Genomic DNA, 24,991 nt, shown 5'->3' with positions numbered 1-24,991 from the left:
TCAATTTAACTATTTTTTTCATTTCATATCAAACAAATATGATCGTTTGGATTTCTATAGCTTTGTAACCACATATTTCAGGTCACATAAGGACAAGAATTCATTTCAAAAGCAATCAAATAATGCAAGATTGGGATCTGGGTGGTTTTTTTGTGTGTTTGTTTTGTTTACATTGCAGCACTACCATAGAAACCATTTGTGTTATACTCAAAGATTAATTTCGACTGGAAAGTTTTATTGACTGTAACTTTGACAAAAAACTTCACATAAAAATTTAGTTTTAATAAGCAATTTGTAAAAGTTATTGTGATCTGAGGGTGTATTTGCTAGTCACACAAACATGACATGCTCCTGAAATAAGTTTTTCATACACATTTTTTTTTATAGTTAACTTCAATATAAGGTTTATCTAGTTTTGAGGAGGAAAAAAAAAAAAAAAAACCAGTAGCAAATGTTTACTTCAGTAAACATTCTTTTTCTGTACAGTAACAGGAAATATTAATCAGTTGCAGTACCCTGGACAGCTCCTTTTCTTTCATTTTCGGGTTTCTTACCTCTGCTACACACCTCTGAAACAATAACCAGAGACACTAACTATAATTTCGTTCACAAAGGTCCCTATTTCTAGATCTTTGAACGAAGTAAATTATAATTTAACCAAAGTTTCTACTTATTAGAAACTGACAAAAGAAAAAGCAAAACAAAAATACGCCCTCTCCCGCTCAGCTTTCAAAGGCATATTGTATTAAAAGTCTCAAGAATAAAACCTCATGATGTCAAAGTCTTCCTGTTATTCAACAAAGTAAATAAAACTAAAAAAAAGTGATTCGTTGTTGTGTATAACAGTGATTTCCGCTAATTTGGCACAAGAAATCTATATTAATCTAATAATGCAGTAAGCCAAGAAGGCCACATAATAATAATTACCATTGAGTAATTGAATATTTAGAAGGAGGAGGAAAAAAAGAAGACTGGTAATCTTAGCCTGCAGGCATGAAAGTACTATAATATGCAGATGATATTTACAAGTAAAAATAAAATGCTCCAAACTGGGAAGTTAGGAGGCAAAGCCTATATTTAGAAATTCCTCATTCCGAATCTGGATTATCTGTTAGCCACCTTATAACAGAAATACATTATTGTCGCAGAGAAAGCTTTCATCACAAATGCTGTAATTTTCCCCAAGAATTACAAAATCATTGCACAGCCAAACCAAAGAAGACACATCTACGCAATTAACTTAACTAATTTAATTGACAAAAGAGATAATAAACGGTCATTTTGAACCCTAAAAAGATCCTTAACTGACAAAGTTCACTCCATAGAGTTTAAGGATAAAATCTGAGATTTGCGCTTTTATAATCTATTAAATGAAAAATTCACAGCACCTTGCAGAAGATTGTCTTGCTATTTACATATGAAGGAAGACAAACATCTGAACTAAGTGCTTTGTTAAAGACAAAAGAAAGTCAGAGAGAGAGAGAGAGCTATTGCTGATCAGAGTGTTAAACAGACTTTCTCTAACATCAAATGCTATTTCATAAAAATCATCCTCCTGCAAAATGTGGTCCCAGAAGGTCCATTTCATTCTTCAACCTTGCCTGATATTACTGTCATTTAACTTTCTAAAGATTTTCCTGACACAGACATTCATTCTAAAGTACAGTGTTTGCTTTTTTAATCAGAAGCTCTCAATTCACTCTCTGAATCCCAAATAATTTAAAGGGCTGAAATGTCATGCTTTGAAAGACCCTTTTTCACTTAGAGTAATGCTATTAAATATATTGATCAACAATCTTCATTTTAAAAACATTACGCATGATTATAAAGCATTCTAAAACATCATGAAAAAGCTCTTTGGTGTGTAATACATAACTGCAAGTGAACCTGCATCTATCGAACAGTTCCTACAAATACACTGGTCCCACTCTCTCCCTCTCCCGTCTCGTTTTTTCCCCCTGTCTTTTTTTCAATGGTAGTATTTAAGTTCGGTAACTTTTCAAAATGAGAGGAAAAGTGTCCTTGTGATCATTTCCTCAAATGAAATAGCTAGAGCTGCAAATTTGCACAATTCTAAAATGTATATGAACAAAGGCTTTACTGAGGCAGTATAAATGCAATTACACCATGACATTTCATTCAGAAAGCTTTCTCAAAGCAGTTACAAGTAGCTATTTTTTAATTGAGGCCCAAAATAGCATTTAAGATAATGACCAAGCATACATTGTGGAAGAAACAGCATTAGTGTCATTTAAACAAAAAGAAAAGTTTGCAGAGAGCATTTTAAACATAGATTAAAAACCCTCAAACTTCTTAATACAAATCTTTCAAGCTTTCGACATTGATATATGGACAGGATTTTTTGTTTTTTGCAAAACAAGAGCACAAGCAATAAAAAAGACAGAAAGTTATTAATAGTACAAGTTGCTTAAACATCAATGGGTTCAGAATAGTGTGAAAAAGTTGTTAAACTTACTTTATTTTTGTTTCCAAAACTTATATGTTTCTCCTCCCTTGTGTGCTGAACTGTGCACTAAAGCTGTGTCTTTGAAAGGTAGTTCCCATGATATGACATCCAGTGCCTTTGACTGCCTAGAGATAAGCACCTGCGTTTGTGTCCCCTCTTTACGTCACACCTCCCTATTCAAACCTTCTCAATATGATTCACATTTGCACATCAACAGCCTCATGCGCATACACAGATTTTTTTCGGCTCTGGGCCCAAAACTTTCACTTTAATTTTCATCACATGATTGCTGTGGCATATGTCCTTCCAAACCTCCCATATATCAGTCATCATGCAAATGAGATGGAATATCACTCCTCTGCAGCAGATGGCCAGGGATGATAACAATGGCTCAACAGAGGAGATTCAATGTCCCTGACTTTATCGCCACGGCAACAACAACCTAAAATATATGTAATGGAAGTGGTGCTTATTAATTTTGCAGGCTCGAGTGTTCTGATTTTGTGAGTGAATGGGCTGAGTTAAAAAGGGGGCTGTGTCCTCCTGCCTCTAGAAGACTATCTATAAAAGCCAGGGACCTGGAAATTATTTTCAGTGACTAAGAAGGCAACAGCCTAGCAATTATTTGAGTAATTAGGTGTAATTCCTCCCTGTAGGCCTTGTACCCTCCTGTGCTTGTTTCACAGAAGCTCGCGAATTAGACAGGCACAGATACTGAAAAGAAAAGTGCCTCAAGATATAGCAGGAGAGCTTGCAGGAACTAAGCTTCAGTGATATGACACTTGGCCTCCACCAGGCTTGGTAAACACAAGCCCCAAGCCATAAGTAAATAGAGGCCCCACTCCACAAACACAGACCAATTAAAATTACAAAGGCAGCCACACTTCTGGGTGGGGCTGGGGGAAGCTTTATTCTGCCGTGGTCTCGCTGTGAGTTACACACATAATGGTCTCTTAGTTCAGAGCACCAAGTACTGTATTTCCATTGCTATCTGTCACTATCAAACCCAAGCACAAGGCTCTCTTCAGGCTGTGAATTTCTCCCTAGGGATTTATCATGTGCCTTTAAAGAAATGTTTCAAAGTGAATTTTCTGTGTCTCCTAAATGCAAACCAGGGAGAAGAAATAAATGCAGCAATTTGCTATTTGTCTTCAACAGATTAACAGGAAGGAGTGGGGATCACCATTTTACCTCTGAGCAAACAAAATATCCACAGCCTCTCTTCACCCTGTTCATGCCACAACTTTCAGATCCTTTAATATTTTGAGCATGTGAGTAACCATTTGATTCCTCAGAAATAAAGTTCAGCTATGAACTGGATGTTTAACTAAGAAACTGTAAGTACAGAAACTATGTGTGTTTCTTTTGTTCTTTTCCCCAGGGGAGACCTTAAAAAAATGGAGAATCCTTTGTCTCCCTCTGCGGTAGAGGGGAGGATGTTTAAGTAAAACTGACAAAACACCCTGGGAAGTGGTGGCTCCATCGTGTGCTAGAGATTTAGTTCAGAACTGGACCAAGGAAGCTTGCTACCCCTCACAGAAGAGAATTCCTCAAAATTGATGGGATTGTTGAAAGTAATTTTCACTCCTCTCCTTGGAGCCCACACACCTTGAGCACAAGTGGCGTGTAAATTTGAAGTCAGAGAGGAGACATCAAGTGGCATGACACCCGCCGGAGGAAAATCAGGATGGTGAGATGCTTGAAGCAAGTGGTAGGAAACTCCAGAGGCAGTGCTGGGCCTGTGGATCCTCCTCCTGTTTTGGCGGGGCTCAACACCACCTCGGCGTTGCTCGTGTTCTGTGGTCAATTTTTACGAAAGTAAAGCTTCCAACTAAAAAAAATGCAGGCACGTTTCTGTTGTGCACCGATATTGTAAACTTCCAGAACGAATATTTATTTGTCATACGCCTGTACAGCTCCCAGCACTCTCACCTTCTGACCTAGTAACAGATGCTACCAGAATACAAATGTTCAGTAACGAATGATCTTTCCTTTTCCACTATGAAAAAAAAACTTCTGAATGTGAAAATTAGGTATGGCTGTTTTAACCAAGTAAAAACCAGAAATGTTTCTTTTCTGTCCTTAGTATTGCCAACTGCTTATTAGCTACCAACAGAAGTATTTAAAATACAAACAAGTATAAAGTAAAGCTTTTTGTTCATCTTTACCTCACAGTGTTGTGTGGAGTATGCAATTACGTTTTCCAGATATAATGTTACTGATGGGTTTTATTTTCTTGTTTCAGAAAAGCTCAGCTGAAATGAAAACCTGGACTTTTATATCTGGGGTTTTTTTGTTGTTGTTGTGTGTGTCTGTGTGTGCGTGCATATGCAATAGGAATCTAGAATTGTATATGTCCATGTTCTTTACTTCTGTAGATTTCATTCTCCACCCTGCTAATTTGGGAATAACTAATGAATGTGGCTGTTATTGTGAGCTCAAGGAATAAGTGTGGTCCAAGCCTATGCAAAGCTCTGAAGCTCCTTGTAGTGGATCTGTAGTTGGACAGAAAGCCAATACACAGAGTACTATAGGAATGATGTTTTCCTGACAGCTTGTGTTATTTATGGGACTGGCCAGTGTCTTCTGAACCAGATGGAGCTTTTTTCGTAGTCTTTTTTTTTTTTTTTTTTCCCCTTTGTGATCTGCTGTGCATGGCCCTAATTGATCATGGAGTGAGATTGGCATTTAGGTCACTGTCTTTATATTTTCCAGTGTTAAGTATAGTCCTGGGTTGTGAATGGTATCATTTATCTTAAAGGTACAGCTCATTTAACGAAGCTATTCAGATCCTCTCACAAAAGAAGAACATGGGATGAGGGGATGAGTAAAATTTGTAGATACAGATTATGTTTTCCTGATTCTTATCTATATAATTGTAGTGCCATACATATTAAAAACTGCTTGCGGAAAAAGGGGTTTGGAAGGTATTTCTTACATTCCACTGAGACACATAAGTAAGAAAAAAAATCTTTATCGTTAAATCAATCTTAAGTTCAGATTTAAAACAACTTTGCTTTTTGCATGGTTTACAAAACAGTAAGTAATGACAAACTGGCAAAGATTGGATTGTTTGTGTTGAGAATTCTTTTAAAAAACAAAATATGTACTTAGGATGTAAGTAAGTGCTTCAAAGTTAGCAAAACTTCAGGTTGCAACAGTCATCCTATTTTGACTCTCTAAACAATAGGAGGTTCAAAGTTTACAAGGATAACAAGAAAAGGATAAAGAAAGGGCTAAATTATCCCTCAAACTGCTCGCTTAGGAAAAAATGAAATCTAATAGGACTTATTGCAGAAACACAAATGAAATAAATGTGCATTGCAATATGCAGGAGCTACCATTCAGACTTATAGTGGTAAGAAGTTGTGTGGGTCTAATATGAATGCTCAGGTACAAGACTTTACAGTCTTCTATTGAAAAATAAAATCCTCTTCAAAGAGCATAAACAAAATTGTAAATTAGTAGTTGTAATACACCAGATAGACCACAGCAAAGACTGCCAGAGAAAGTTTCCTTGTAGACTGTAGAGCAGTTATTTGGCTGCTATTCAAGTTCAGGGGAAACTTCAAAAACAGCACAGAACTTTAAATTAGTACTATGAATATTGTACTGAATAGTACTAAAATTTTCAGTGTTTTCACCTGAATTTAGCTTATCTTCACAGTTAGGAAGAAGAGACTGCTACAGTAAAAGAAGAAAGTTTTCAGTCCTCTGCAGAAATAAATGTACTCTCTGTATTCCTACATCTTGCCAAATGATATTCCAGATCTATTTTAAAAAGACAAAACTTGCTTATGATACAGCCTCCTGAACAAAATAGAGATGCCTAAGAGACCTCATGAGAGGAAAAATAGACACTGAAAATAATTATAAAGAAACTTCAACATAACAGATACATTTCTACTTCTAAGAACAACTATTAGCTCAGCAGAATCATAACTGAACATTCTGGAAATGGAGAGGTATCAAAGAAATCAAAGAGATTACATGAGACGTACTGGATAACAAGCAATATGGGAGATGAAGCTTGATTCTTCACAAAGAGATAAGGGAATGAAATATTCTCTGCCGGTGCCAGTAAATTCATTGCATGCGTTAACATTGTCAAGCACCAAGTGCAGAGTCATTATAGACAATAGCATTGCCAAAGTCACCAAACCCAAGTAGCACCTGGTTGAATAAAAATAATAAATCAGCCTGGAGTGAGTTACGTTAGCAGGCTCGTGCTGAGGAAAACTGCCAGATATATACATAGCAGAAAAACTACAGTCATTAAGCATTCAACTTTGAAATGGCATTTTGAAAATGTTTGTACAACGCATTACTTCAAAAGTGTCAATTTAGAGGAATAAAAAGGATGAAGAAGAAAAGCTACCTGACCTCATATTAACAAGGGAATGATTATCCAAATAAAATTGTATATTGGCTCATGGGAGTGTTAAGGTTTTCAGCATGTTCACTATGAAATACTCTATGCACTGAAATAACAACAAAATTTCATCTTCTCTCTAGCCACCTTCTTTCCTAAATGTTTACTTACAGCACCCTAGAGAAAGCAAGCAAATTTTGGAGTACTCCTTTCCTGCCAATAGATTCTACCACAGAAAGCTGGGAACAGACATTGTGGGTGAGTTTTCTTAAAGCCTCTTAGTGCAGGCCTGCACCCAATTCTCTTAGGCTTTCTATAAAAATACTCAAGGAACTGTGGACAACTCTCCATTTAAAGGACGTAATAAAGTCATCCTTAATGGGTTTTGTTGCTGGGATGGTACCTCACTGAAAGGGAGATTAGAATATTGCTGTTTTGAGTTATAGTTTTATGAAATTCAGGCTGATCTAAAACTGGGAAATGAAAATATTTTTCTCTTCGCAGTCATATTTACTTTAATATATAGCCTTAATAAGTAGCTGAAAGCAGTTATTTAATAAACACTGAAAATTAGGTGTAGGTGATGTCAAATATGGATTAAGCCTTTCAAAAAAACCCCATAATAAGGCTAAATATTAAGAGTAACAAATTTTCTCAGCTCTTGCTGCTAATTAAAAAAAACCTTCAAACACATCTTTCTGCTAATCATTGTATTATTAAATGCATAAATAAAAAGCCAATAATCATATTGCTGTTGTGGTAAGAAACTTTCTATCATGGATACTACCACATTTTCATTTGCAACTCAGACAGCTGATCAGCCAGAAAAAAATCGTTTGAGTCACAGTGTCGGATCCTGGCATAATTTAGTAGTTTTCAAGTTATTATACATCTTGACTCAAAAAGCAAAATGACTCTGTTTAGGTCAACCTTACTTTAGAGAACTTTTGAATTTTAAATTACTGATCTGATTGCAACCTATTTTATGTATTTGTATCTGTATATGTCATTCCTACCTTTCACACACCATCACAAATGTTGTTAGAAGTAGGGGTGACACCTCTAACACCTCCAGTGTTAGCCTCTGAAAACTTCATCATGTGTATCTGTAGCATCAGACTAAATCTTGTTTGGGAAAATCATTCTTTCCAACAGAGCAAATGAGCCCTGGAAACCTTGACACAAAGCTCTCTCACTGTCCATGTAGTCCTGAGAAGTAAAAAACTCAACATAGTTGTATAAATGTCCTGAGCTGTGACAATTATGTCTTTCCCTCAGTTCCCGTCATATCTTTCCTTACAGCCTTTTCACTGAAGCCCACCTATGGCCCTCCGAGAACCTCCAGGTTCTCTTCAGAAAACATCCCTTCTCTGATTTGTACTTGTCTGCAGGCAAGGTCCTGCCTTTGTTTCTGTTGCTCACATACCACCGTTTTCCAGATTAGAGAAGTCAACAGGTAAACACTCATCTGCTGAACATCTGCCTTTCAGCCTAAGTTCTTGTCCTCAGATCTCCCTACGCTTCCAGCCGTGATTCTTCAGATTTTTTTTATTCTGATAGTCATGTCTCGGGAAAGGGCCTAGGCAACCTCTTCTGCTGCTCGCTCAGCAACACACACAAAACTCCAGCAGCTGTTGCCAGCAATGTCTTACCTGATCCCTGACAGCCGCTTCCTTCAGGGAAATCCTGTGCATCATTTTCTGTTCTCCTCTTTGCTTATGTGCCGCACATACTTATTATCCGAAGAAAAGCCTAATGACATTGTAGAAACAGTGATCTTAGTGTTCCTGGGTTTTAAGAAGTCTGAACGGCGAAGAAAAATTCAAATGGGTCTGAACATTAATTATCATGATGAAAACAGCCAGTTAAAAAAAGAATTTTTTAAAATATCTCGTGTGGATATAAATAGAGAAAATACTGGCATCTTTTTCCTTCTTTCACTCTCAATTATTTTGGCACAAGATTAATACTTTTCCTGCTGCTCCTACAATTTTAGGATTTATTTTATAGATATATCCCACTGAAAATGGTCTGATTTGTTCAGGGGAACCATCTTCCTAGTACAGATTTTTGTATTATATTTTTAAAACCTTGTCAGATTTCATTGTTTGTTAAAATCTCTAAATTTATAGGTTTGGGGTTTTTTTTTAATAATATTGTAATTGTCTTGCTAAACTTTGAATAACTTTACTATCGTATGTTCAAAGAGTCAAGTTATATCATAAGACACACAGTGATCTCATATGGACATCTTAAGCATTGCAGGAAGAGAATCCCAAGTCAGATTCAACTGTGTATGTAATATTGTGTGTATATAATCACAATTGGATCTAAATTTACATTCTGATGCATCTTGTCAGCATTTAAAATACTGTACTAATACGCGAAATAATTATAATTCTTAATATTATAACTTAGTATACAACTAACTTTGCGTTGTCCAAACCACTATAAATAGGTATATGCAAAATAATCTCAGGTTTTATATATCTATACACAAATGTGTATTTTATACATATACACACACATATACATGTATGCGGCAGGGAAGAAAAACCTTCTTCTTTCTAACACTGAAGAGGTCATTTGAATAGAATGGAAATACCACTATGAACCTTTTCTAAATGGTCTACACAAAAGTAAGGGAGAGCCATAAGAAATTTTTTTTCTCAGTAATCAAAGAGATCTGCAAGAATGCCAGGTCTTAAATGATAAAGAATTTAAAATGCTTAGATCCAGAACAGGATAACAACTATCTGAAAAAAGAGGGAAGTATGTTTCCATAGACTCTGCTTGCTTTCTTCTCTTACTCAGTTTATTGAACAGTCTACATGGCCAGAGGCTATTCTGGACCTAATCCTAGGAAATGAGCCAAGCATGACAAATAAGGCTGAATGCTGGGAGTGGCTAGTGTTCACCACAGTGTCATTAGGCAATCTTTAGATTTAGTAGCCCTCAGTAACTAAGTATATGTTTTCTTCTGGCCTTTTTAAAAGCAGTCTTTTAGTTATACACTCAGACATTCCCTCTGTGTTGGAAATTTCAACAAAGAATATGTGGAGAGCTCCAGAAACGAAACATTTTTTCAAAAACTCCAGGTAGATCAACATGTGGTTTATACTTCGCTTTGAGGTGTATACCACACTACCATACATGAATTGCTTTTGAAAATGTTGATCAGACTGCCCAATCCAATGTCCATACAAGTCACCAGCAGAAAAATTAGGCCCATTCCTCCGAATAGAGAAAAGGTAATGGGACTGTTTTGCTAAATTATTTCTAAATAATTTCAAATAATAAGGGCAGATATGGGCAGATATGGTAGCAACAAAAAAATTTTGGATCAGGTTAATTTTTTCTTAGTGACTCAAACTTTGTAACTGTTAAGCAATTTTTCTTCAATTTCACACAAAAAAAGTTAAAATAAAACCTAATCCTCCCACCTCACCAAATAAACAAAAAATCCTCATCTATTCTTCTTTTCTTTTGGAGAAAATATGGCAATTTGTATTCCAATTTTTCAAGCCAAAGTTACAGGGGGCTAAAATAAGGCTTTATAATGGAAGTTGATTGCAACCCTAACTATAGAGGGGCTACCGCCTTTCCATAATAAAGAGCTGCGCATTTCCGAGGAGAGGAGGAGAATACTGCTCTGTGTGAATTCTTGTAATTTTGCTTCTTTAAATTAAGGTTGTGTCTCGGGAACTTTCTTAGTTCTTTTGAGCATGAAGTTTGATATTTCACTACATGTGGTTTTAATTTTGATCTAGCACACCAACATTTTGCAGTTGATACATTTTAGAAATGGGGAAAAAATATGAAGCTTTGCACTTCGGCAGAGCTGTGATCCTAATGTAGTTTGTTTTTTCTTTTTCTTTTTGCATGAATCATATGAAAAGGCCATGCAGGCTAAAGCAGCAATTTAAACATATTTGGATTTAGTTTGCTTGCTTTGTATTGTCTTCTTGCTTAACGGTAGAATGATTTTTGGCTGTTTAAATTTCAGTCTGGAATGAGTGCTGGCTGTTTTTCCTTTTTCTGGGCATAAAATGGGGGAGACCGCAGAGACAGTGTCAGGAATGTAAACTGTGATCATAATAACCAGTGCCCACGTATGAGATTATTAGCCTCGGTTTCTATTGCACAAAGGTTTAGCATTAAATCTTTTTTAGTTGGCTGGATACTTCACCACCATTAAAGGCTGCTGAAAAATGACCAACAGCAAGTAAAAGAATGAAATTATGTAAAAGAATGAGATTATGTAAGAATAAATTTAGATTGTTTTTAAATAATTAAAAGTCCAATTGTTTTTTTCCAGTGTCTTCAAGAGAGTGTAAAAGAGATGAGATTTGATAAAATGAACATCCATGGAGCAAATATTGAAGTGCATATAAATCCAGACATATGCCCTGGTCTCGAAAACTTTGATGTAGGTTCAACTCCATTCTTATCTATTATTCCATTGCTATTAATATCGGCAAAACCCCATTTGTGTTATGTCTATGATTAGTAAACCTAATACTTTTAAGTGCTTTCTTTATACTGATAGGTCAGAACATCCTTCCAAATTTAAGAGCCTTGCATTAACGCATTAAATTTAAGGGCCTACCATACTTACAAGCACACCTACTGGGTATAAAGGCTCTCACCTTTTTAGGGACACTAGGCAAAAAATTTCACTTGTACAGTAGAGGGTTTTTTTCCTCATAGATTGAAAACTCTTTGGAGCAGAACTATAATATATCAATGACTATTGCTAAAAGACTCATGCATTTTAATTCATTTCTGCAGTATTAAAATCTTAAGTGACTACGGAGGAAATTAGTTTAAAAATTTAATTCTCGCACACATGCATATTAATTGAAATGATGGAATAAAGAACTGTACCTGAAGACAAAATTTACTTTAAAAATATTTTAGCGTCTAAAACATCTGAAAGATAATCCACACTGCATTTTGACACCTGATTCAATAGTGTCTCCTAACATTACTATATAAACATATAACACGTATTTTGTTGCTGTGTATTCATGAGTAATGTCTTTCATGCTAAACTTATCCTTTCCAAATATTACTGAAAACAGTAATATTGTTGTTCAATATATTGTTCAGAAAACAAGAGTGTGACATTTCACACTTGAAAAAGGTGCTTTTACATTACTAGCAAAGAAAACTGGAATCATGCCTTTTTGCGTATCCAGGAATAATATTTCCTTTCTGTTTTAGGCATTCAAAGTGGAAAAAAAAATTATCAGGTCTGGAAGAAGCAGTAAAACTTGGTTTTCTCTTCAAATCTATATGTGAATAATCATGTGAAAGACCATTTACTAGTCATAAAACATTAGAACACACATTGACCATATTACACTTTTTTTTTATAAATCAGTTCTATGTGCAGAATGTTTCAACACTTTTTATAACGTATCTAAAACATAATTTTATGTAGTAAATGTAAAAGCAATGTCTGATTATATATGTTCCACATTAAATTCCCATTTCTATACAAAAATAGCGTGACCCAAATTATGGGGGTAAAAAATTAAGTCCCTTAAATAAAAAATAAATGTCATTTTCCCTTTTCACACAAAATGCACAAAAGAGGTAATTGAAGAAATGTACATTCAGATGATATTATTTAAATGTGAAGCTAGTGTATCTTCCAGGTTGTCAAAAAGAAGTAGCAAATGTAGTATAAGATACACGCCAGTTGAAAATCTTAATTCAACCTTGCATTAAGAAAATAAGTACAAATGCAATATTTTGAATCAAGATTTACTGCTCATTTATTCAAATGATAGTAAGAATTAGAGATTTAAATCACTATGATTTGCATCTATCTATACTCATCTAGGTTCTGCAAGAGTTGCCTAAAATATTATGATTTAAGCTCTGTTGACCTCTAACTCCATAGAGTCCACTGATATTAAATTAAAACTGAGTAAGGCCAGAAAAAACTGCCAGACTGCAAATGGATCAACTGATATTTTTAATTCTGCTTAGTAGGTGCCATTGACAGAAAAACAAAATAAAATCACAAACACACCAGTAATGGAGTAAAAATGGAGCATTTGATTAATTGTTTTCCTAATTAACTTACTAAATATATAACTAATTTTATAATATTTTAAAGCATCCATATGCATTAATTTGCCCGCTGCTGTATTTAGATAGTCAGTTAAGGACACAAATTCTGGTGGGATAAGCATTGTCAAACACAGAACAAGAACCAAAGAGCCCGTAAGTTCCAGTATAATGTCTTCTTCACACAAAGTCATCTTCTAGTAAATCCATGATCAGAGTTAAATCCATTAAAGCCAGAAAATGCACATCTAGGCCTGTTAAGTTATTCTGTTCTTTGTCTTGGAGGCTTAAACTTTCCACAAGTAAATGGTACATCCAGGAGTTTAAAACACACCTACCTCACTCATACAGTCCACTAGACCTTCTGTCTAAGGAAAGGCCTGTCACTGGGACTTTAACACATTTCAGTGTGGCTGACAACATTCCTAGGAAAAAAGTGCAGTTCATTGTCAAGTATTGACCAGGAACACCACACCACTAACTCTTAATGGCTAGTTTGAATGTTATAATCAGTCTGAAATAATGTTCCCAAAGAATAATAAAGACAAAGTAGTCACTTTCTATTAAAAGAACAAAATAATTAAGGGTTTAGGGGACAGTACCAACATCTTAATAGTTTTTTTCAAAAAATCATCTGATAGCCACTCCTTGTTAAAGAGAACAGGTTTAATGTGCTAGCTGTGAGACTAATGATTTAGCAGTTATTCACTTTTAAGTTCCCACATGGAGAATTGCAAAGGGCTAGCTGACCTTACACACTATTCAAATAGCAATGCTGAGACCCAGTGCAGAAGTGTTACCTAACAAGCTCAGAATTTATTTTCTTTCATTAACTTTAGACCTTAAATATAATAGGACATTTTTGTGGCTTAAAAGTATATAAGCATCTGTTAGCAGAAGCCCTTTATTTCACATAACAAGAGAATTCTGTTTATAATGTGTCACCAGCTGCTCAGTCAAAATGGGTTCTATTAGAACTAATTTAATTTTACATAAGTTGATCTATTTGCATTCTGACTCTTCAGTTAAACGACTAGGTACTATTTTGTAGACTGATCCCGCTTCAAGCCTCAGTGTATGGACAATGCTTAATCAGTGTGTACATCAGGAAATAAACATAATCAGCAAGTGCACTAATTAAGCCAGGAAAATTTTGCAACATGCATACACTGTATGGATTAACAAGGCAATTCATTAGAAATCTTAATTATGGAATATTATATTTTCCGTACATTTTATTTTATGATGCTTCAGATGAGTTTTCTCTAAATATAGAAGCCATCTACACTTCTCAAAGTAGACAGTGAGATCCTTTTAACTCAGGCACATCTGTGTAGCCTCTAGTCCAGAAGCCTCTATGGAAAACATGCTTTGTTATCTCCAGCCAGATAACCTGATATGCTCTCTTAAACAAGCAGTTGCTAATCAAATGTTAATATGCAGATGATTGAAAAATAAATACAAAATAAAACATATAGATAAAAATGTCATTTGGTGATTTGGAGCCTCTCCTTTTCCTCAAAACCAGTTTTTATCGTGTTTATTTCTGAAAAGTGAACAAATAAACACCTAGGGCTTGAGACACAGCACTCAGGTTTTAATGAAGAAAGCTTCCATTGAACTCAGCATGCTTCAAGCTTTTAGTATAAACTGGCTGGAAAACTCCAGTCTGAAGTAGAGATGTCAATAAATTCCAGACATGCATGGTGGTAAACATATGGGCCCTTCTCTGGCAAACAACCCCACTTAGTTGACTCCCTGTCAACTACCATATAGTATCCTACCATACAGTTTCACGTAAACTTCTTGCTGAAGGGGTTCTGCATGTGGCATAAAGGAGGCTAGTCTCATTGGAAGTACAGGGAAACATCTAAGCAGCTTGTATCAGCATAAGTGGACTTCACACAAAGCACTTTATCTGTCAGACAGAAGTATCATCACGTAACTGACTTCATCTGAAGTTGTTCTGTACTGATGGAGGAGGACTCAGAAGGTTAGCATAGCTTTCTTCTGTGTAACCAAGAAATAGGTTATTTCAGAGCTGCACATTAGTAAGCTCATTGTATTACTTCTAAGCCTTGTGCATACAGCTTTCATTTTACAGAGAAGACTACCGTGATTTTAAATAATGGTGAAATGGTTCCTGCAACACCTTCTGGAGACAGAGACTGGCACTGTTTCCAACAGTAAAAGGACAGGTAACTATGCTTAGGAAATAAGAAATATTTAGCAGGGTAGAAAGCTGATGTAAATCTGCTCATCTGTCAGGCACTCCACATCCAGATAGTCCAAGAACATCCCCTGGCACACCTGTACATTTGGCTCCTTATTCCAATGTGTGAATGGGAGAAAAAGTTAAGTTGAAAGTCCCCTAGCACATTCTTTTTAAACCTTTGGTTAGCGTACCTGGGAAGGAGGTTTCTACATAGGCAGAAAAACATGCACTATCTCCTATCTAACATGATATAAGGCATCCTTCTTGCCTTTTTAAGAACTCCTTCTTTGTTCCATCCTTATCTCAAAATCTCTTTTGGGAGGTGCACATATATTTGATATCTGTCGTATTAAGTGGAACAAGTCAGCTGAAGCTTGAATATTACTTTACATTGAGATGAGTAAAGTCTATGGACTTTAACTGTAAACTTATAAAATACTGTCAAATAAGAGTTACGCTCTGGTCTGTTGCTAGCAGAAATGCCAAGCAGTGCCCATATTAGGATGGTCCCTTGGCATCTGCATGAGTCATAAACGTGTCTTTTGGCCACTGCTTCATTTACTGCTCATTATGTTTGTTGTGGACTGGTAAAGGCAGATATAAATAGAAAAATGCTTACGTAATATGACGGGCAGATTTTGTTTAAACATTTTTGATGGCCTAGCCAAAACCTGACAAAGTAGCTATTATTGGCATCTGAAAATTCCCATCCCATAAAGGATTATTCATGTATACTTAGGCCACGATTACCATTTTATTTGTGGCAAAAGGCATGACAGAAAAAAAAAAAAAAAAAGAAAGAAGAAGAGAAAACCAGGGGCTAATATATTCAGTGAAAGCACTTAGTAGATATATGAAATATTCATGTAGGGGATACAAGGCTTAACAGCACAATAAAAATGCATTCCCAAAACAGAGGCCAGATCACTTAAATGAGATGGAAAAGGATATGTGACAGCACCAAACCCTTGTCCAGAGTTCTGGCCTAAAGGCAATGAAATAAGTGAATTGACGATCTGGGTGAAGCTTTTGTTGTTGAGAGTAATAATTCACATATTCTTTGTATGAACATGACAAGAGAAAATTACTTTTGCATCCAGTTCTTTCGTCCTAAATCAGCCTATGATACAGCTCAAGTTTCTTAAAAGGACATTGGTCATCATCATAGTCCAACAGTATAGAAAAGAAAAGATTAAAGTTCTGAAACTTCCCTAATCCTGCAGTAATACTTCTTTTCACATCACAGATTGTACTTATTGCTTTCTTGACACCACTAAAATAAGATATTGCCTGGCTTTTAATTTGAGTTAAAAAATAAAATAAGATGCTTTTTTATAAAGTTCACTTGAAGTATAAATTAATTTGCATTAGTTTATCAGTTTCAAAGTAGAGTTGCCTTTGAGCAATGACTTTGTCACATCATCAAGTCATGGAAAATTCAATCTGTCATAGGCTGAAGGGCCAAACTATAATAACTTCTTCATTACAGCATCACAACGGGAGACACAGGAAATTATATTGACGGTAAATTATTTCTCTCAAATCTCAACAGTTAGAGGACTTTTCTAATAACATCAGTTTAGAAGAATACAGTCCTATATCATTGCTGATTTCACAAAGCATAGAGGTTGTACTGAGCAAGTGTGGGCCAAATTATTATTCCTCTTGGCTGTATTCTATAAAGTATGAGATTGTCATAGACTTGTTTCAGGGACCCCTTTTCTACTGATATTATCCTAGGTCTGAGTTACCAGCAATGGTGATAAACAGCAGTTACTTGCATCTAAACAATGCAAATTGTCAGATTCTCAAATTTTACAAAACTCTTCAGAAGTATTTATTAACATAAGCCTTCATAGGGCCCAAAGACTTTGTTCAGAACTGTGGTATTACTAACTGCATTTATACATAACCACATACATATATAACTGCTGTGCAATAGATATTAACCTGAACTACACAGCTAGAGGATTGTCCTATCCTAGCAAGATGATACAGCCAGGTAGAAATGGCTATCAATGCAGTTGTGAATGGAAAGATTGCAGAACTGGTTTAAATCAGGCACACCTGGTTTAAGCCTGTGCCTGAACTTAACTCGAATAGTTAACCAGTGAATTTTTCAAACCTACCAGCTTAACTATCTCACTCACTAAAACATCCTGTAATCACCGATATTTCAACATATAAATAAATATTTTGGGCATGAAAGATACAGGATTTCCAGATGCCAAGTGCCAACATTTGAAAATGTGGCCCTAAGTGTCATATACTCCCCTTGATTGATGCACACAGATCAAAATGACTTCAGAGAGAGTCCTACACACAGATTGAGGGTAAGATATGGCTGTGATAAAATGAACATTAATCTATGAACAGTATTGTTCTCCACCATAGGGCAATGATAGATTCACCGTAAACCTTTTCCATCTGTCAAGTGCACTGCAGCGTTCTTGTGCCTATACTAATATTCTTTCATATTTATAGCAGTGGTTTTTGAACACCATGTCAGACTGAAAACAAAATATACCAAATAAAAAGAGAGGTAGAAAAATGCAGGAAACTGTCTTGGAAAAAAGAAAAAATACTGCAACTTGCAAATGAATCTGCCTTTAGCCTGAAAAAAGAATTCCAACTAATAACATTAACATCACTAAAATACAAATATTGGGAGTCTATTTTTTGAAATGATTGTCTACAGTTCTTCATATTGAAGAAAAAAGAGTATATGCTAAACCACCGGCAGAATCACGGTTCAGAGAAAATGGTCAACCTCCATACTAACAGTGGAGAAGTGAGGACTGCAGTACTTTTCCTCCAGCCCATTAGCTTTATTTTCAGTCTGAGTTTATCTTAGTATTAAATTGAAGATGAAACATGGTGTGAACACACAAAAGATTTTACTTTTACAGAAAACATCTCAAAGCAGGTTATGGCATAGGTAAATGTATTGAAGAAAATAATGAAAAACAATACTCTAATACTGATTGCTTCATTTGCTGATAATAACTGAATTGAACTTAATAATATTATTTGATCATTTAAAGAGCTGGCTGAATAATGAAAATAATTACTCATGAGCATTTTAGTATCAATTGATGGAAAAATGTGAATAGGTCACATAATTAAACATTATTTGACTATCTATACAACTAATTGAATAATGGAAACATTTATTCACCAATAATGCATTCATCTAGCTATAGAAGAAAGGAAACAAACAATTTGTAAATTAGACCTCCATTAAAAGGATCTGATTAATATCTGTAATATTGTCCAAAATTTTTGTTATTGTCACAAAGAATTAGAAAGCTTACTGAAATAATATTGTCATTTACAATGACAGAACCTCAAAAGGGAAATAATTTGGCTAGAACACGCTCATATCATTAATCCACTGTATATTTAACTTGATGAATGGGATAACATTTCAAAGCACAGAAAGAAGAATAATCTTGTATTTTAGGTAGAGGACCAAGAACTAGATGACCTGGTTTCTACTTGTAGCTCTATCATCAACTATTTTCACGGGGTTTTCACATCCCTACCTGGAAATTACTTGTTTCTGAGCTAATTACTTTCACCTTAGGAAAAGCTATGATCTTTATTCACAGTCCAGTGAATAACTGAGTACCCTTAACTACCTTTGAGTTAGGGCAACTGTAGTAACACGGGTATAATTAACTGAGGCTCAGAAGAATAGAATGCTTGAAAGAAACAATATTCTTACACGGTATCTCATTTCAGCTCCTCAAGAGTCCCTGTGAGGGGAGCTTTCACCAGTGAGTGAAATCAATGATTAAGTATGAATAACTTCAGTGGTTGTTGATGTTACTTGACACTTTACAAAAATAATCAGCTTGAAACACATGAAACCAAAGTAGTTGGAAGCACAAATGTAAAGCCATGAAAACCATCCTCAGCTGGTGTTTTATGCAGTCTTCAAGTTCACTTAGCCAGTGCAAGAATGAAGGTGATGAAGCAGCAGGGAATAAATCCCTTCCTTCAGGAATTTCAGTTTATCAAAAATGCCAACTTCCCAATGTCCTTACCTATGAGCAAACACCAGTCTTTGGAAGATGCAGCATGCTTTCATTATAAACATTGTCTACAGGGGCTTGGAAAGCGGTGAACAACTTTACTCTGGATGAGCAACATTCAGCTCTTCTCTCTGCGCTTTTTCTGTAATTATTATTAGCCAGCTTGTGAATAAGAAAGGCTTTCCAGGGCACGGTAGTGGGTGAATTTTGTAAAGGATTCCTGCCTGATTCTCTTCAGCAACCTAAGTTCTATTGTCCACATTCTCTGCTCCTGAGCAGAACGCAGACTTAAAAGGTGCAAGGTATTTGCTATTACTCAGCAGAAAGAGGATACTGGAACCACAGCAGGAAACCAGAATTAAGAAAAGGGCCACATTCTTGTAAAATAATAAAAATAAAAGAAATTGTTTCTCAGGCCTTGAGAAAGAGTCCAATTTTATTCTTGTAAGGTCAGATGGCTGTTTATTTAAATCTGAAGAGGTCACTAAAAGTATGTAAACAAGTTTAAGATTGTAAGTATAGCTCTTTTCCAAACCAAAGCAAAGGCTAACACAATCAAAAACTCAAATGATAATTTCTGATTATTCAGAATTCAGTTGCAATTTTGTTATTTTGTATTAAGGCACAATACCAAATGTCAACAAGAAAAATCAGCTTGAAGTTAATGTTTTAACCTTTTTTGTTCTGACAGAAATGGAATTTCCTCCCACACCTTTCCCTTTCAAATAGAATTCATGCAAAACTGGCCACTTTAGTGAAGCATTTTGACTTTGACAGAACTGCACTTTCTCTGAGCAGCAATACTGGTCAGCCCTTAGCTATAAAGCTGCATATAAATGAATGACTTGAACTAGCTCGCAAAGCCAAAAACTGAATTTTAATATAGCCCGGTATTTTTTTCTGTACCTTCCTCTTCAGAGTACAGTATAATAAAGTACAGGTGATGAATATTTATTCAACCCTGATTGTACTTGAGCTGCATTAGTGTACTTTAGATTAAAGCTCTGTTGTTTCTACTGCTGATTCTCGTGCATGGTAATTTTTAATGTTTTAGATCTTTTGATTTACACATAAAACTATACTTGTCTCCCTTACTAACCCTCTCTTCTGTTCTACATTCTATTCATGGTGGTATTGTATTCATGCAGTAGGTTATTATATTTACAAACTTGCCTTATTTACTGTAAATGTAGAAATTACTATTATTAACTATGCATTCAGTACAAAACTTAGCTATTCAGACTGAAAGTAGGCCCTTATTCTGCTTAAAACATTCCACTACCAAGAACCTGGACATATTTATTTTTATTTTTGATTTAATAGAGAGATGAAGCTCTTGCTATTGCACTGTAAAAAGTGGTGGTGTCTCCACAAACAATGCAGGATGCTACAAGATACTAGCAACTAGAAACCTGACTGTGCAAGACCTTTCGATGCCACGAATGTGACTTATTGAAGCCATAAATTTAGTAATACTTCTGGGAAGGCCACCCAGATGTGTCACCCGTTCCCCCCAAGGCACTGTTTCCTTAACCAGTCCTCTCAGAGTCCATTTGACTTACGGACTTGGTTAATAAGATATCGGTGAGAGGAAAATTTCCAAGTTAGATACAGGTTGGTATGACTAGGTGGGCGGCACGAATTACACAGCTAGGCAGCTGCTATATCAGGTAATGCCTCATGAGCTGGTGCTGCAGGGAAGAACAACAGTAAAGTCATCTAAGTCGCACTGCAGCAAGTTTGCTTATGATTGTCTCTTGACAGTATGAACATCACAAACCCTTGGTGTTTTTTCCCAGCTTTTTTTTTTCTGGCATATTAGAGAGAGGAACAAGAATCTCTGCTAGACATTGTCACATACTAATCTGAACTTAACTTTACCATTCACACATCTAAGCCCTGCAGAAAAGAGGAAACTCATCTACATCTACCAGTTCAGTGCTGAGGAAAAGATTTCTTCCCAGCGCCAAACAACAACTAGTGCAATGACAAAGAGTAAGCACAAAGCCCACTGTAAACTGGGTAAGAACAGGGCAAAAATATTGTCTCCATCCAAGTACACCATAGATGAACTATTTTCCATCCATTTCATACAAGTTACTAGGTAGGTGGTAGCATTTTACTCTGCCACCATAACCAAAATTTTTTGGGGAAAAAAAACCCAAAGAAACAATGAACAGGAAAGAACACACTGAAGGAGCTATGACCAGATTCCTCATCCTGGCATTATACGTGTTTTTTTCTTCTTCTTCTCTCTCCATTTCTCTTCCTTCCTCCTCACACAGAAAGGTTACAAAGACTATTAAAGTATAAGGACAAGAAAAACAGAATTGGGTAAGCACCCTGCAACCAGACAATAAATATCATGTCAGAATCTGATAATCCCACAAGATCTTACTTTCAGTGTATGCAATAAAGTGCTTTCAAGGTACAAACATATCTCGGTCTCTTGAAAACCACGTACATGTTTGCTACACTGCCAATGCTGACACAGAACATTTTCTTACGACTGTGCATCAGTCAGCATCAGTTCCTTCAACCAAAATTATCATGGTGCTCTACAGGACCAATGAAAGAAAGTAAGAACATTAAAAATTACATTATCTGAAAACAGAAGTATGTGAGAAGTGAAACGGTGTATGAAACAAGGAAAAAGAAAAGGATTGAAGGGAGAAGTTAGATGGGCCATTATTCATTATTTAGAATTCTATATTAATAGTACCTATTTGTCTCTTCCTGAGAGCATCTTATTACGCCAGTAAGTCTGTACACACACACAAACACACACAAATTTCCTGATCTAAGGAACCAAGAGATAATCAAAGCAAAAGAAAGAACAAAACTGTGGCAAAGAAAGTGATGCAGCACAGAAAAGACAGCAACAATAATACAGCCACTTACATAAAACTTAGGTAGAACCTATGTAGGCTGTTATGACCTAGGTGTTTGTAGAAGGCAATCACTTTCTCAGTTACATTTCTTAACGAGATGGACTAGCCACAAAGTGAGCAAGTACCCCCATACCAAGGGACGTATTTCTGAAGAGTGGGTTTCAGCATTCCCTCAAGAGAGCTGTCACCTCACTGCAGCTGAGCAACTTAAGAGCACAAGTCCATTTGGATACTCAGCTTGTCTTAGAGCAACAAAAATGACAGAGCGCCACAAACGGTGGTTTATAAAGAGCGTGGAAGACCTTGAACATCCTCAGAGACCAGCCCAAGTAGTCAATTATCATCCCTCAAGAGGCATTTTCCTTCATGAGAAAAAACACAGAGTAACCAGCTTGATGATGATGTAACTTAGCTACAGAGAACTTCAAAAACTCATCACAAATGAAATATTAATGAGGCAGTGGATCTCAGAGAACTCAAACAGTATACACTACCAGAAATTAAATTGTTAAATATTTTGGCTAACTGCCATTTCAGTGATCATTAGTCTGAAATATTTGGCTAGTAAATTCAGTATCTTTAATTTTAATCAGATTTGAGTGTTTGCAAATGATGCAGCTGTTGTTATAAAGATAATTAAATAACTAAATAGCCAACAACTTTAATTTTGGGGTTGTTTTTTTTTTTTGTAAGATTTGAAGATTAGAGTTATTTGCAAACTCCTCAGACCCCACTGCTCTCAGTTACTGAAAAAGGAACAATTTCAGCGCATGATCTATGTGAAATACATTTGCTGTTTTAGTCCAGTTCCAAACAAAGTGTGACAGACCCCACAAATCTCACCATCATAACAGGCATCTTTGTTTTCAATTTCAGCAGAAAGCTGAAAGAAACCACAGAGACGTAATTATGCACCTCTCCTCCTTACAATTGGTCCCGCTATGTGAAAAGCAAACTGATGGCATGGATCAGGAAGAAGGAATTCACGGTTCTCACTATCTCTACTGACTTGTTTTGCTTGTTTGTTAGTAGTGGACAACACATCTGACTCTCAAGCTGCCATCATCCCTCTACACCAAATTGTAGAATTATGAAAAGAGATTTCTTATTTTGATTATGATGAATGTTCTGAGTCACATTCTGCTCTCACTGCAAATTAATATATATTCAAAGGAAATCAGCTGACTCCAATAGGGTTACCCCAGATTTGTCTTGGCATAGTAGTTGTGATCACTGGCTCTACAGGATGCTGCTGACCTTTGGCTTGGGAGGCAAATTTATACTTATTGCTATCAGAAAAAGCAAAATGTTTATCAGAAAATAACGCAAAGTACAACTCTCTCCTCAACTTCGTAGTGGGTTACTTATATTACACTTAAATACACGATCTTAAAATAAGAGTCCCGTAATGGCCTGTAACTTACAGGTACTACCCTGAGGGATGGTCTATCAGAGAGAAGTCCAGGAAGCATTAAATCCTATGGAAAACAAGAGTCGGTTATGCGATTGTGGATAATATTTCTACTCTCCAAAGTACGGTTGCCTTGTTTGCACACATGTGACTTCAGTAGATATTCATGCTCAGCCCACAGTGTGGTAGCCCAGAAAAGGTCAAATCCTTAAAAATTCTTTGGTGTCTCTGTAAAGCAGCACAAGGCACAGCATGAAATATTCCACGAAGTGTAGATATAACCTGACTCAGTGGTGGTGATATTTTGATTCAAGCAAAACAGGAGGTTTTTATGCAAGACTCACCTTCAAAATCATACAGAATCTCTCACTGATGCTGACATGAAAGTCAAAAACATGTCCTAGGTGTCACCAGGGTAGCCACATTTTTTTTTGTTGCATTTGTATGCTAATCACATAAGAAGCAAAAACAGGCTCAGATTGGAAATCAAAGATTGGTTGTATACAGGTAATAGAGTGCTCGAATGCTTTATTTAAAGATAGAAGGCTCTTGAACCAGGCTTTATTATTGAACTAAGACTATCTATCCTTTTTGACACTTTTTAAATTAAGTTCTTCCTCTAATTTATGTTTTTGTCAGCTTTCCTCCCTTACCTGGCTTTAAACTGATTTTTTTTCTCTCAAAGTAATAAACTACTTCAGAGAGGAGAGAAAAAAATTTTAATGACCTAGGAATTCAGATTAACAAAATGGATCATTTGTATAAAGCTGCAGAATTATGAAACCTTTTGAAGTAGAGAGAGTCTATAGCATTTTACCAGCAATACACTGCTGCTACACATTGCCACAAAATTCTTGTTAGTGCTCCCGACATTCTCAATTCTTGGCATGCTTAAGCAGGACCACATCCCTTTGGTGCAAAATTAGGAGGTCAAAGTTAAACCAAAGGGATAATGTTGAGGTCAAAACCATCAATGTACTCTTTTTTTTTAATGCTGTGATGGATAAACCCCAGCAGCCCTTGTACCGAAGCTGCAAACAAAAGCCTGGGTGAGCCTGGATTTGCACCACCAGTCATGTTTGACTCTTTACTGGCTGCTCAATCTGCCTCCTTATTATTGTTAATCCAGCCTGCTTCCCAGCACGGTCTGCATCCCGTCTGACTTCAGCAGAGAGATAGGGAGCTGGTTCAGACAAACAGAGCAGGGTAGCAGCTGCAGCCTGATGAGCGGTGGCAGCCAGATAATCTACTGTGATATCTTGTTGGAGAAAATTTGGGACAATGTAATTTCCCCAGTTTGACATGAAACCCTTGTCAGGGTAACATGAGGCTATACACAGTACACCCAGCCTTCGGATGCTGTAAACAATGTTTGTTTCTTTATTACAAGAATTAAGATTGTACATGGTTGCTCATAAGGTGGCTTCAAATTTTCAATAGTTTATTCATTAAAGATAGGAATACAGATTGAAAAGATGAACTATCTATTCAAGAGGAAAATGATAGCAGGTCACACT

At 36.0% G+C, this 24,991-nt stretch overlaps 1 protein-coding gene across 1 annotated transcript in view; it reads right to left on the bottom strand.

The window, feature by feature from the left end:
* LOC104083575 (suppression of tumorigenicity 18 protein-like) overlaps positions 1 to 24,991 on the bottom strand; it is a gene marked incomplete at its 3' end in the record, with an annotated part of 126,516 nt that overhangs the window by 58,365 nt on the left and 43,160 nt on the right. The window lies entirely within an intron of this gene.

This window comes from Fulmarus glacialis, unplaced genomic scaffold (assembly GCF_000690835.1).
Source record: "Fulmarus glacialis isolate BGI_N327 unplaced genomic scaffold, ASM69083v1 scaffold16611, whole genome shotgun sequence".
Taxonomy (NCBI): Eukaryota; Metazoa; Chordata; class Aves; order Procellariiformes; family Procellariidae; genus Fulmarus; species Fulmarus glacialis.
This window is presented reverse-complemented; position numbering and strand designations above follow the sequence as displayed.